Source organism: Dromiciops gliroides, chromosome 5 (assembly GCF_019393635.1).
Source record: "Dromiciops gliroides isolate mDroGli1 chromosome 5, mDroGli1.pri, whole genome shotgun sequence".
NCBI lineage: Eukaryota > Metazoa > Chordata > Mammalia > Microbiotheria > Microbiotheriidae > Dromiciops > Dromiciops gliroides.
In genome coordinates this window covers 263358751-263369243 of record NC_057865.1, presented here as the reverse complement: position 1 = coordinate 263369243, position 10493 = coordinate 263358751, and the positions used below count along the sequence as shown (strand labels likewise).

General features: G+C 38.7%; 1 pseudogene; it reads right to left on the bottom strand.

The window, feature by feature from the left end:
• Positions 1-522: 522 nt before the first annotated feature.
• On the bottom strand, positions 523-10041 carry LOC122729026 (annotated as a pseudogene).
• Between the last annotated feature and the right edge of the window lie 452 nt (positions 10042-10493).

The following is a 10493-nucleotide window of genomic DNA, read 5'->3' as shown; positions in this document are numbered from 1 at the left end:
CCAACAGGTTTGAGGCCTGTCACTTACCCTTAATCTGGTTTAGCTTGTCTGCTGAGACATTTTACCAGGGTGTGGCCACTGTGCATCCTGTGACTTTTTGTAGCCGAAGGTGAGAGTTGAATGAAAGTCAACCCAAAAGCTGGATGAGCAGCCCTGAAAAGGGCTTAGTAAATCCTCACATGAGAGAGATAGTCCTTCTTGAAGCCTTCACACACCCCTATACAATACATGCAAATTATGACAGAGATATCACAGAATATAGGCAAAAGACAAACAATAAAGTTACTCTTACCCTATTGGTCCTTAAATATGTAGTCCTAAGGTGAGCCTTATCCTAATTTTTTTTTTCTGTACCCCCACAATAGGCTGTTTGTTGGCTATATGTTCTTTGCTTGGACTTATCCTTCCATCCACTCCCATAGGTCATTTCCTGAATGGTTTCCTGAATGTCCTGACTGATTCTGCTGATTTTTTTTTTTGGGGGGGGGGGTGTTGTGGTGAGCAGCGAACCTGCTTTATTCTTTACTGTGGGCCCCGTTGGCCTTCTCGTGGGGCTGCTCCTCCTAGTCGTGCTTCAGGCTCCGTATTCTCCCAGACGGGGCGTGGGTCGGCCTGCACGTGGCGCAGGGTGGTCAGGGGGTCGCCCAGGCAGTGGCTCTCCAGGGAGTCGCAGAGGTGCGGATCCCCTTGGCTGGAGCCCAGGGCGTGCAGCTTCAGGAGGGCCTGGTTCAGGGCAGCCTCCATGGCATCCAAGCTGTGGTCCCACTCGTCTGGGGCAGGTTTCTGCACAGCCTGGAGGAGGACCCGGCCCCGACGTTGGTTCTGGAGCCGCCTAAGGCGCTCGGCGCCCTCGAGTTTGTCCTTCGCCGGGTCACGGAAAAAATGCGACGCCCTCGGCAGAGCGACATCGTCCCGTTGGAACTGGAAACCCAGGGACAGGTAGGCGTGGGAGGCCTGCTGGTAGAGGTTGCCCGGGCGGCTGACCGTGGCCTCAGCCTCGGAGGAGAAGTTTTGGCAGATCTAAGAGGTGGAGCTCATGGCACCGATGGCAACAGTAGGAGGTGGCTTGTCCCGGAGGCTGAGGGTCTCGAAAGCTGGGGTCGGGTGGTCCCAGGGGCTGGCGGGCTGCAGAAGGGCGAAGATCTAGCGCGAGGGGAGCTGGGGGAACCCCGGGTCTGTTCGGTCCAAACACTGTCGAAGCAAGGGAGACAAGGAGGTCTGATTCTGCTAATCTTAATAGTACATTTTGAATTGAGAACTGTCTGTTTTCTAAGTCATTATTTTTAAAAAAGATTTTGATAATTATATTTCAATAAAATTGTTAATCCAGTGTATTTTATGCATTTAAATACATTATTCTGAAAAGAGATCCATATGATTTATCAGGTTGCCAAAGGGGTCCATGAAATGGGCATTGAACAAAATTTAAGAACTTCTGTATTAGCTTATTTTGTTGTTTTTTGTTATAGATGTCTCTGGATTACCCCCCAAATACTCCATTGCATTATGGTCAATGGAACAATGAAATAAATCTTTCTTTAGCAAAACAGTTTTCAGTTTATGATTCCTTTAGCAATGTTGAATAAACTTATTATTTACTCTATGGTCATTCTCTGAACCCTGGTACATACCTAGGTGGCACCATTTATAAAGCAAAGGCCTTGGAATCAGGAACACCTGACTTCAAATCCCACCTGAGACATTTACTGACTGTGTGACTCTAAGAAAATCACTTAATCTTTTTGTGTCATAGTTTTCTAATAGTACTTGGTCGTAGGATTTTTGTAAGCTTTACATGAGTTAGCATAGGTAACATAAATATGAGCTAATATATCATCATTATTATCACCATCCTCCAGTCTGTGAACCCTCTTGGTAGTTAAAATTCTCCCTAGGATTCTCTGCACCTCATGTTGAGAAATCATCACTGAAAGTAAAGAAGAGCAATTGGGGATGCAAATGGAACTACAAGTAGTTTTGATAATCAAAAACAGCTCCATATAGGAAGGGATATAAACTTATCTCCCAGTATTCTCTACTCCCAAATCAGATGGGCTAGGTAGGTAGGTGGTACAGTTGGCTAATGCATTCAGGAAGGCCTGAGTCTTAATGCTTCCCCAGACACTTGTTGCCTGCATAATGCTGGGCAAATCACTTAAGCTTTCTATGCCTGTTTCCTCATCCATGAAGTGCTTTGCAAATCTTATATCTATATCTACCTCTACCTCTACCTCTACCTCTACCTCTACCTCTACCTCTACCTCTACCTCTACCTCTACCTCTACCTCTACCTCTACCTCTACCTCTACCTCTACCTCTACCTCTACCTCTACCTCTACCTCTACCTCTACCTCTACTACACCTACACCTACACCTACATCTATATGATATCCATATCTATCTATTCTGGCTCTTATTATTTCAATTGGAGCTCAACTTTCATTTTTTCCCTTCATTTCATTTTATTTTTAAGTTTTCTCAATTTCATGTAAAGATATTTTTGAGTACCAAATTTTTCCCCACACTCCCTTCCCTCCCCCCTCCTGAAGCCAGCAAGCAATTTGATATAAATTATACATTACTATCATGTTAAACATATTTCCCAGATTAAACAGAACCACAGAAAAGAAAAAAGGCAAGAAAGAATAAACAAGGACAATAATAAAAAAAAGCAGCAACAAAAGTGAAAATAGTAGGTTTCAGTTGCATTCTGACTCCATAGTCCTTTTTCTGAAAATGGAGGGAGCTAATTTTTGTTGAAACTATAAGCCTTAAAAAATACCTGGAAGCAACAATACACAAACAGTTGAATTTATTACTCAATATGACATATATGGCAACAGAAAATATAGTTATTGAAATAATGATATTAACTCACAACCTCACCATGGTGGGTCAGAACCAAAAGAGAGAGAACCCCTCCACCAGTGTCCGCTCCCTCCTTCATGTCCTCCTCCCAGAAATGGGAGGCTCCTCAAGTTGATTGGCTGGTAGCCTTGATAGACAGTACCCATAAGCAAACATCATTTCCTGATGCTAAGGACCTTGACCACATGGCTTGCCCTCAAAGGTCTTCTCCTCATGGCGGAGCTTTTCTATAGTAAGTTTCCAGCAGGTGGCATCATTCCAATTGTTACAGCTCTCTTAACTACACATCAGTTTATACAAGTCTTTCCGGGACTTTCTGAAATCTTCCTGCTTGTCATTTCTTACAGCACAATAATATCCCAATACCATCATATAATACGCTTGTTTAGGCATTCCTCAACTGATTGGCATTCCTTTGATTTCCACTTCTTAGCCACTACAAAAAGAGCTGCCATAAATATTTTTGTACAAATAGGTCTTATACTCTTTTGGGGGGATGTCTTTGTGATATAAACCTAGCAGTGATATTGCTGGATCAAAGGGTATGCGTAGTTCTATAGCCTTTTGGGCATAGTTAATTGCTCTTCTGAATGGCTAGATCTTTTGACAACTCCACCAACAGTGGATTAGCATCCCAGCTTTCCCACATCCCCTCCAACATCCAATATGTTCTGTTTTTTGTTATATTTGCCACTCTGATAGGTGTTAAGTGATACCTCAGAGCACAACAGTATTTTTAAAAACAACAACAAAAAACAAAACAAAACAAAATTTGTCACCAGACTTTAAGCTTAATTTCTCAATATTATCTTTCCCTGTCCTTTCACCCTTGGCTTTGGATGTTTTCTAATCATTAAATAGCCCCTTTCCTAATGCATCATACTAGGTTGAAAAAAAGCAACAGCAGCACCAAATCCTTTCTTGAAACAAAAGAATTCTATTACCAGAACATTCACTAATTCATTAGACTCTGGACCCATGAAGACCTAGATGGAGGGTTCTTAACCAAAGTCATATGGTCTGTTCCCTTTTTTGCCTGCTCATTATCCTAGCCTATTTCTTGTCTTTTAACTTCTTCTTAAAGCGGCGCACTGCTTCCAGGTTGTTTCAGGGGGTCCTAGGTAGTATGATTTAAGGGGGGTCCCAGGTGGTACAATTTAAGAAGAGTCTCATTCTCAGCTCACCGGTCCTGTAAGTAACCATGGGCCTGCTTGCTCTTTAACCCAGAAGCAGAAATCTGGTTCACTATGGTCACAAGCTTGGTGTGATTGTGCCTTTCCCCCACTGGGCCACTGCCCCTCAAGTTGGCTTCCTGGGGAACACAACAGCACTATGCCTTAGCTCTAGCAGAGACTCCTTGTATCTCCCACCAGTCAACTGATGGACTCCCTTACCATTCTGTGAGCTGAGTTCCAGAAATAGGCACTGCCACTGATGATTCAGATGCTTTGGAGGTGCGGCCTGCCTGGGGCTGAATCTGTTCTATGCGACTGTGCTCTCCTCTCAGCCTATTACAGCAGATCTTCCCTGCTGCCCATTTAAGCTGTCTTTGGCTAGAAAATGGTCTCACTCTGTTCTTTTGTGGCTTCTACTGCTCCAGGGATTGTCTTATGGCATTATTTGGAGGTATGTGGATGGGGAGCTCCAAAACTTAAAGCCTTTCCCCTGCCATCTTGGCTCCTCCCTCCAAGAAACATTTTTTTTAAAGCCATATATTATGACCAATTTCATATTCTAAGTGCCTTGGTTTTGTGAGAAAATAATCATTTCTCTCATATTTAGTAACTATTGAGTCAAGAACAACTTTATTTTTTTTTTCCTTTTGCTTCTTCCTCATCCAGAAACCAACCAGTGTGGGAAATCTTTCTTGAAGATTTACTCACTTTTCCTGTTCTCTCCTTTTGATGTCTTGATGTTACATCAACTGATATGAACAGAAGAAAAAAGTGAATATCATTTCTGTCATTTCATTGAAGTTTAAATATATACTGTGAACAGTTTACTCATGAATACATACATTGTCATTTGGAATTCTACATGGCCTTTTTTATTCTATTTATTGTCAAGCTGTGCTGCCTTCTCTCTGTGTAGTGGAGACTAATGATAATTCTGATTGGATATTTTTGGTGGGGACGTTTGCCTGATATTATCTATAATGCATTCTCAATCTGCTGGAAGATTCTGCTGTCATGTCTTTGATTTTGAGGGCACCACACTAATGTGAGATCCCTTAAAGGTGCAAGAGAAGACACAGTAAGACTAGTTACTTAAAAAGTCTTAGATGTAGCAGGATGAGGAGAAATTTGTGATCTTTTTGTAGATATGAAAGACACAATTGAGTTGATGCTTTGAGTTTTGTGTTCATAAGGAATGCATGCTCAAGAAACCTACCCTGTGCTTTCAGGGACAGAGCTAACCCTTGCATAGGGATATTTAAAAATGAGAGAGTGCATATACAAAATCTAATTTTAAAAACAAAATACCTTTTATGAATGGATAAGAACGTAAGGGAGGGGAAGCTAGGTGGTGAGGGGCAATTAGATGGCACAGTGGATAAAGCAACAGCCCTGGATTCAGGAGGATCTGAGTTCAAATCCGTCCTTAGACCCTTGACACTACCTATGTGACCTTGGGCAAGTCACTTAACCTGCATTGCCACCCCCTTAAAAAATAGTAAGGGAACAAGGGTGAAATAGTGATGAAAAAGAGTTCATTTTTCTTTTCTGGAAATTTTGAAAATGACTCACTCAATGCTTTGAAAATAGCAGATAGTAATTCAATATAAATTAAAATGTAATAAAAAGGAAAAAGTTTCAGTAAATGATGAGACTGCTGGGGTGGGATTTCAGGGAGCCAAAGGCTCCCTGCCTTTCCTGCCCCCCTTAGAACATTTCTTCTAAGATTACCTTCCATTTACTATCTATATTTCTTATATAAATGCCTAGAATTTATATAGCTCTTTATGGTTTACAAAGTAAAAATATTATCTCATTTTATCTTCATAACAACTGGGGGAACTAGATGTTATTATTATTCTCATTTTCCAGGTGAGGAAATTGAAGCAGGGGCTAAGTGATTTGTTCAGGATTACACAGTAAGAACTTCTCTGAAGCTGGATTTGAACTCATCTTCCTGACTCCTAATCTACCACATAGCTATATAATATACCTATGTATTTATTTACATGTTGTCTCCCTTTTAAGCTGTTTTTTTTTTAAGCAGAAACTATATGTTGAGTATTCTATTCAGTTTTCAGTGCCACATTTTAGGTACTGATTACATGAACAATATTCAGTCAAGCTAAAACTATACTGTAAAATGGCAGTCATCAAAACTATTTGACAAAAAAAACCTATTTGACACTCACTAATGTTAAGGGCTAAAATTCTAGCTAGTCTGTCTAAAATATCTAATGAGTGGTCGCCAATAAATTATAAGCTTTAGCAAGAGTTAGAATTTTAAGCATTTATTAAGGAGAATAAGAATTTGGTAAAGAGAGAGACAGGCCTAGATTCCTATCTATTAAAGGGAGAGCACATTTCTAGCTCCGCTCTCCACCAGAATCCAAAGGAAAGAGCCTGAGACAGAGCGCTAGCCCCTTCCTTCTTCCTCCCACTACCCAATGTCACTTCCTGATGCCAAAGAAAAGACTCCTGGTCTTGCCCTCAAAGACCTTTGCTTCATGGGCGGAACTCTTCTACAGTAAGTTTCCAGCAGGTGGCGTCATTCCAATCATTACACTAAGAAATAGAGTGTTGGATCAGTGGAATAGGTTATGCACACAAGAGACAGTGTTAAATGACTATAGTAATCTACTGTTTGATAAACCCAAAGACTCCAGATTCTGGCATAAGAACTTACTATTTGACAAAAACTTCTGAGAAAACTGGAAAATAATATGGCAGAAAATAGGCATAGACCAGCAACATACACCAACCATATGCCAAAATAAGGTCAAAATGGGTACATGATTTAGATAAAGGCTAATAGAATAGACAAAGAAAAGGAAGGAATAGTTTACCTGACAGATTTATGGACAGGGGAAGAATTTATGACAAAACAAGAGAAAGAGAATTATGAAATGTGAAATGGATCATTTTGATAACATTAAATTTAAAATGTTTTGTACAAATGAAACTAATACAGCCAAGATTAGAAGAAAAGCAGAAAGCTGGGAAACATTTTTTACAGCCAGTGTCTCTGATAAAGTCCTCATTTCTAAAATATATAGAGAACTGAATCAAATTTTTAAGAACACAAGCCATTCTACACTTAAGAAATGGTCAAAGGTTATGAACAGGCAGTTTTCAGATGAAGAAATTAAAGCCACCTATAAGTATATGACAAATATTATAAATCACTATTGATTAGAGAAATGCAAATTAAAACAACTCTGAGATACCACATCATGCCTATCAGATTGGCTAATATGACAAAAAAGGAAAATAACAAATGTTGGAGAAGATGTGGAAAATTAGAACACTAATGCTTTGTTGGTGGAGCTGTGAACTGATCGAACCATTCTGGAGAGCAATTTGGAACTAAGCCTAAAGGGCAAACCCTTTGTCCCAGCAATAACACTACTATGTCTGTATCCCAAAAAGGTCGTAAAAAGAGAAAAGGACACACAAGTATAGAAATATTTATAACAGCTCTTTTGTGATGACAAAGAGTTGGAAATTGAGAGAATGCCCATCAATTGAGAAGGGGCTGAACAAGTATATGGATATAATGGAATACTATTGTGCTTTAAAATACAATGAGCTAGCAGATTTTAGAAAAACTTTGAAAGACTTACATGAAGTGTAAGTTGAGCAAAGTGAGTAAAACAAGAACACTATACATAGGAAGAGCAGCTATTTGTGATGATCAACTGTGATAGATTTGGCTCTTCTTAGAAATACAATAATCCAAGACAATTCCAAAGGACTCATGATGGAGAATGCTTTCCACATCCAGAAGAAAACCTGTGTATTATGAATGCAAATTTAACCACCCTATTTTCACCTTTTTTGTTGTCTTTTTCTTTCTTGAGGTTTTCCCTTTTGTTCTGATTTTTCAGTTACAACATGGCTAATGTGGAAGTTTATTTAACATGATTAGACACATATAAACCTAAAAACAAATGGTGTCAAGGTCAAATGGGTCTTGAGATTGTCCTCTATGAAAATCAATGGAAATGGAGACATTTACTCTTGACAAGTAAGACTTAAGACATGATATTTGAAAGGCTGTCATTGAGAACTGCGATTAGATTTGTTTTGACTGTACTCAAAGGGTGAATCAAGTTGAATTGGGGGGATTTTGCTTAGGAGCAAATTTAGGCTTGATGTAAGGGGAAACATTGTTCTTCAAAATTGAAATGGGATACCTTGGAAGCTAATGGACCACAGTAGAGATCTCTAGATGAAGGCTACGTCATCACTTATAATGCATGATGTACAACAGATTCGTTTTTAGATATTGTTTTTATTGGATGACCTTTCAGATTTCTTCTGATTCTGTGATTTTTAATTGTGAGAATTTTATAAGATTCATTTCTACACAAGTGCATCATGGGTGTTCCTTTGAACTGTAAAAATAATCAAGGACAAAGCATCTCAACATGAATACCATTTTCTTCTGTTTTATGTGACTGCTGAAAGCACACACACTAGGCTCTAAAACCTTAATTATTATTAGCAAATGTAATTAGATGTTTGAATTGTAAAGGATTATACAATAAGCTTATATTCTTTTCTTCTTAAAAGTTATTCTTATCTTCAGGTGTTAATTCAAAGAAAAGGTGATTCTAATAAAGATAAGAATGTTTGATCAAAGAAAATTGAACATGGCCATTGAAAAAAAGAAAAAAATGTACTTGAAGTTTGATTGTTTTTTCAATGGAAAGAGAATGAAGCTAGAGAAAAGGAGAAAAAAACACAGTGAATATTTCTTTTCTTTATAATTCTAAAAGGGAAGTTCCCAATCTTCTGAAAGTCTTGAATAGTAATTCAAATGTAACCAAGGGAAAAATTCTGTAGGTCAATAGAAGACCAATGGGGCATGCTTCCAGATTACTTGGCAATTTTTGAGGAAGAAATTAAAAGAAAAGATTTTGCTGAATCAAGCAAAACAGATAGATTAAACCTAGATAAAATCTCAGAATTGAGCCCCAGGAAGTACTAGCAATATCCATGAGAACTCTTGTCTGGTCCTCATTTTCTTTCTAAGTCCTGGTGTCCTCATTTGTTTTAACAACTAAGACTAATGTTCCACATTCACCAAAGCAATTTAACCTCATAATCTATAATTGTGTTGAAACATTTTTGATTTGTTAAATTCAAGGAAATGACCTGTCAATTTAGTGAAAAAACTAATTAGGCAGAGAAATTATTTCCCTGAATGAACAGGTCAATTAAACTAAAATGGTCTGAAGTTGTCACTCCTGGGCTCCATAGGTGAAGAAAAGGAATTTTGCCCTTTATAGGAGGCCATTTATTCTTTAATAAGGTAAAATTTTCACATTTTTGGCCGCATCCAGTATGAAAGTAGAAATGCAGTCTCTCATCTACCATTTCATACTTTGTCTCACCAGTAAATTATTTCACATATTCTAGAATATCTAGAAAGGTCTTTGTTATATCTATCATCATCACCATTACCATCATCATCAAAGATGGCATTGAGAAATGCACAACTGGTTGGTATAGTTTAGATCAAATGAATGATTGAATGAATTTTAAGTAACTGTTCTCACATTGCGTAGTTACCATCCATGCATCTTCTGTGTTACCTTCAGAGATCAAATGGACTGTAAGTATGTATAAATGGGTTGAGGCAAAGTTGCTAGAGTGGATCTTAGGCTAATGGGATCATAGACATCATAATAATAGTAATAAGAGCTAATATTTCTATATCACTTACTATGTGCCATGCTCTATGCTAAACATTTTGTGAATATTGTCTCATTTGTTCCTCACAAAAACCCTGGGAGGTAGTTGCTATTTTAATCTCCATTTTAGAGATGAGAAAATTGAAGCAGACAAAGATTAAGTGTCTTGCCCTTCTAGTAACTCTTAGAGGTTGGATTTGAACACAGGTCTTCCTGACTCCAGGCCTAGGAGTCATTACAGTGAGCTGCCTGGCTGCCTTGAAGAGACCTCTTGAAGCCATCTTGTCCAAGTCTTTCATTTTGCGAATGAAGAAACTGAGGCCTGGAGTGATCAAGTGACTGACCTAAAATCACACTACTGATAAAAAATTGGAAGGGACCTCAGAGGTTATCTAACACTGCCTGTCCCCTCATCTCCATTTTTCATAACGGGAAACAGATACCCTGAGAAATTAAACGACTTGTACAGTCACATAGGGGCAAGCATCAGAGACAAGACTAGAACCCAGGTCCTCTTACTATATAGCGTAACTGCCTTTTCTAGAACATTTTAAATGAACAATTTAACAGAAAGTAAATAAATAATTGCTCTCCAACTAATTTTCTCTGGGACTTTAGGCAAGTTACTTTACCTACCCAAAGCTCTCTTTCTGCCTTTCTCAGTCAAAGGAATTGTATTAAAGAAGATGAATTGACATCTGTTTTGTCATTGCAAAACTCTTAGGTATCACTGGGTCTTTGCATATGACTT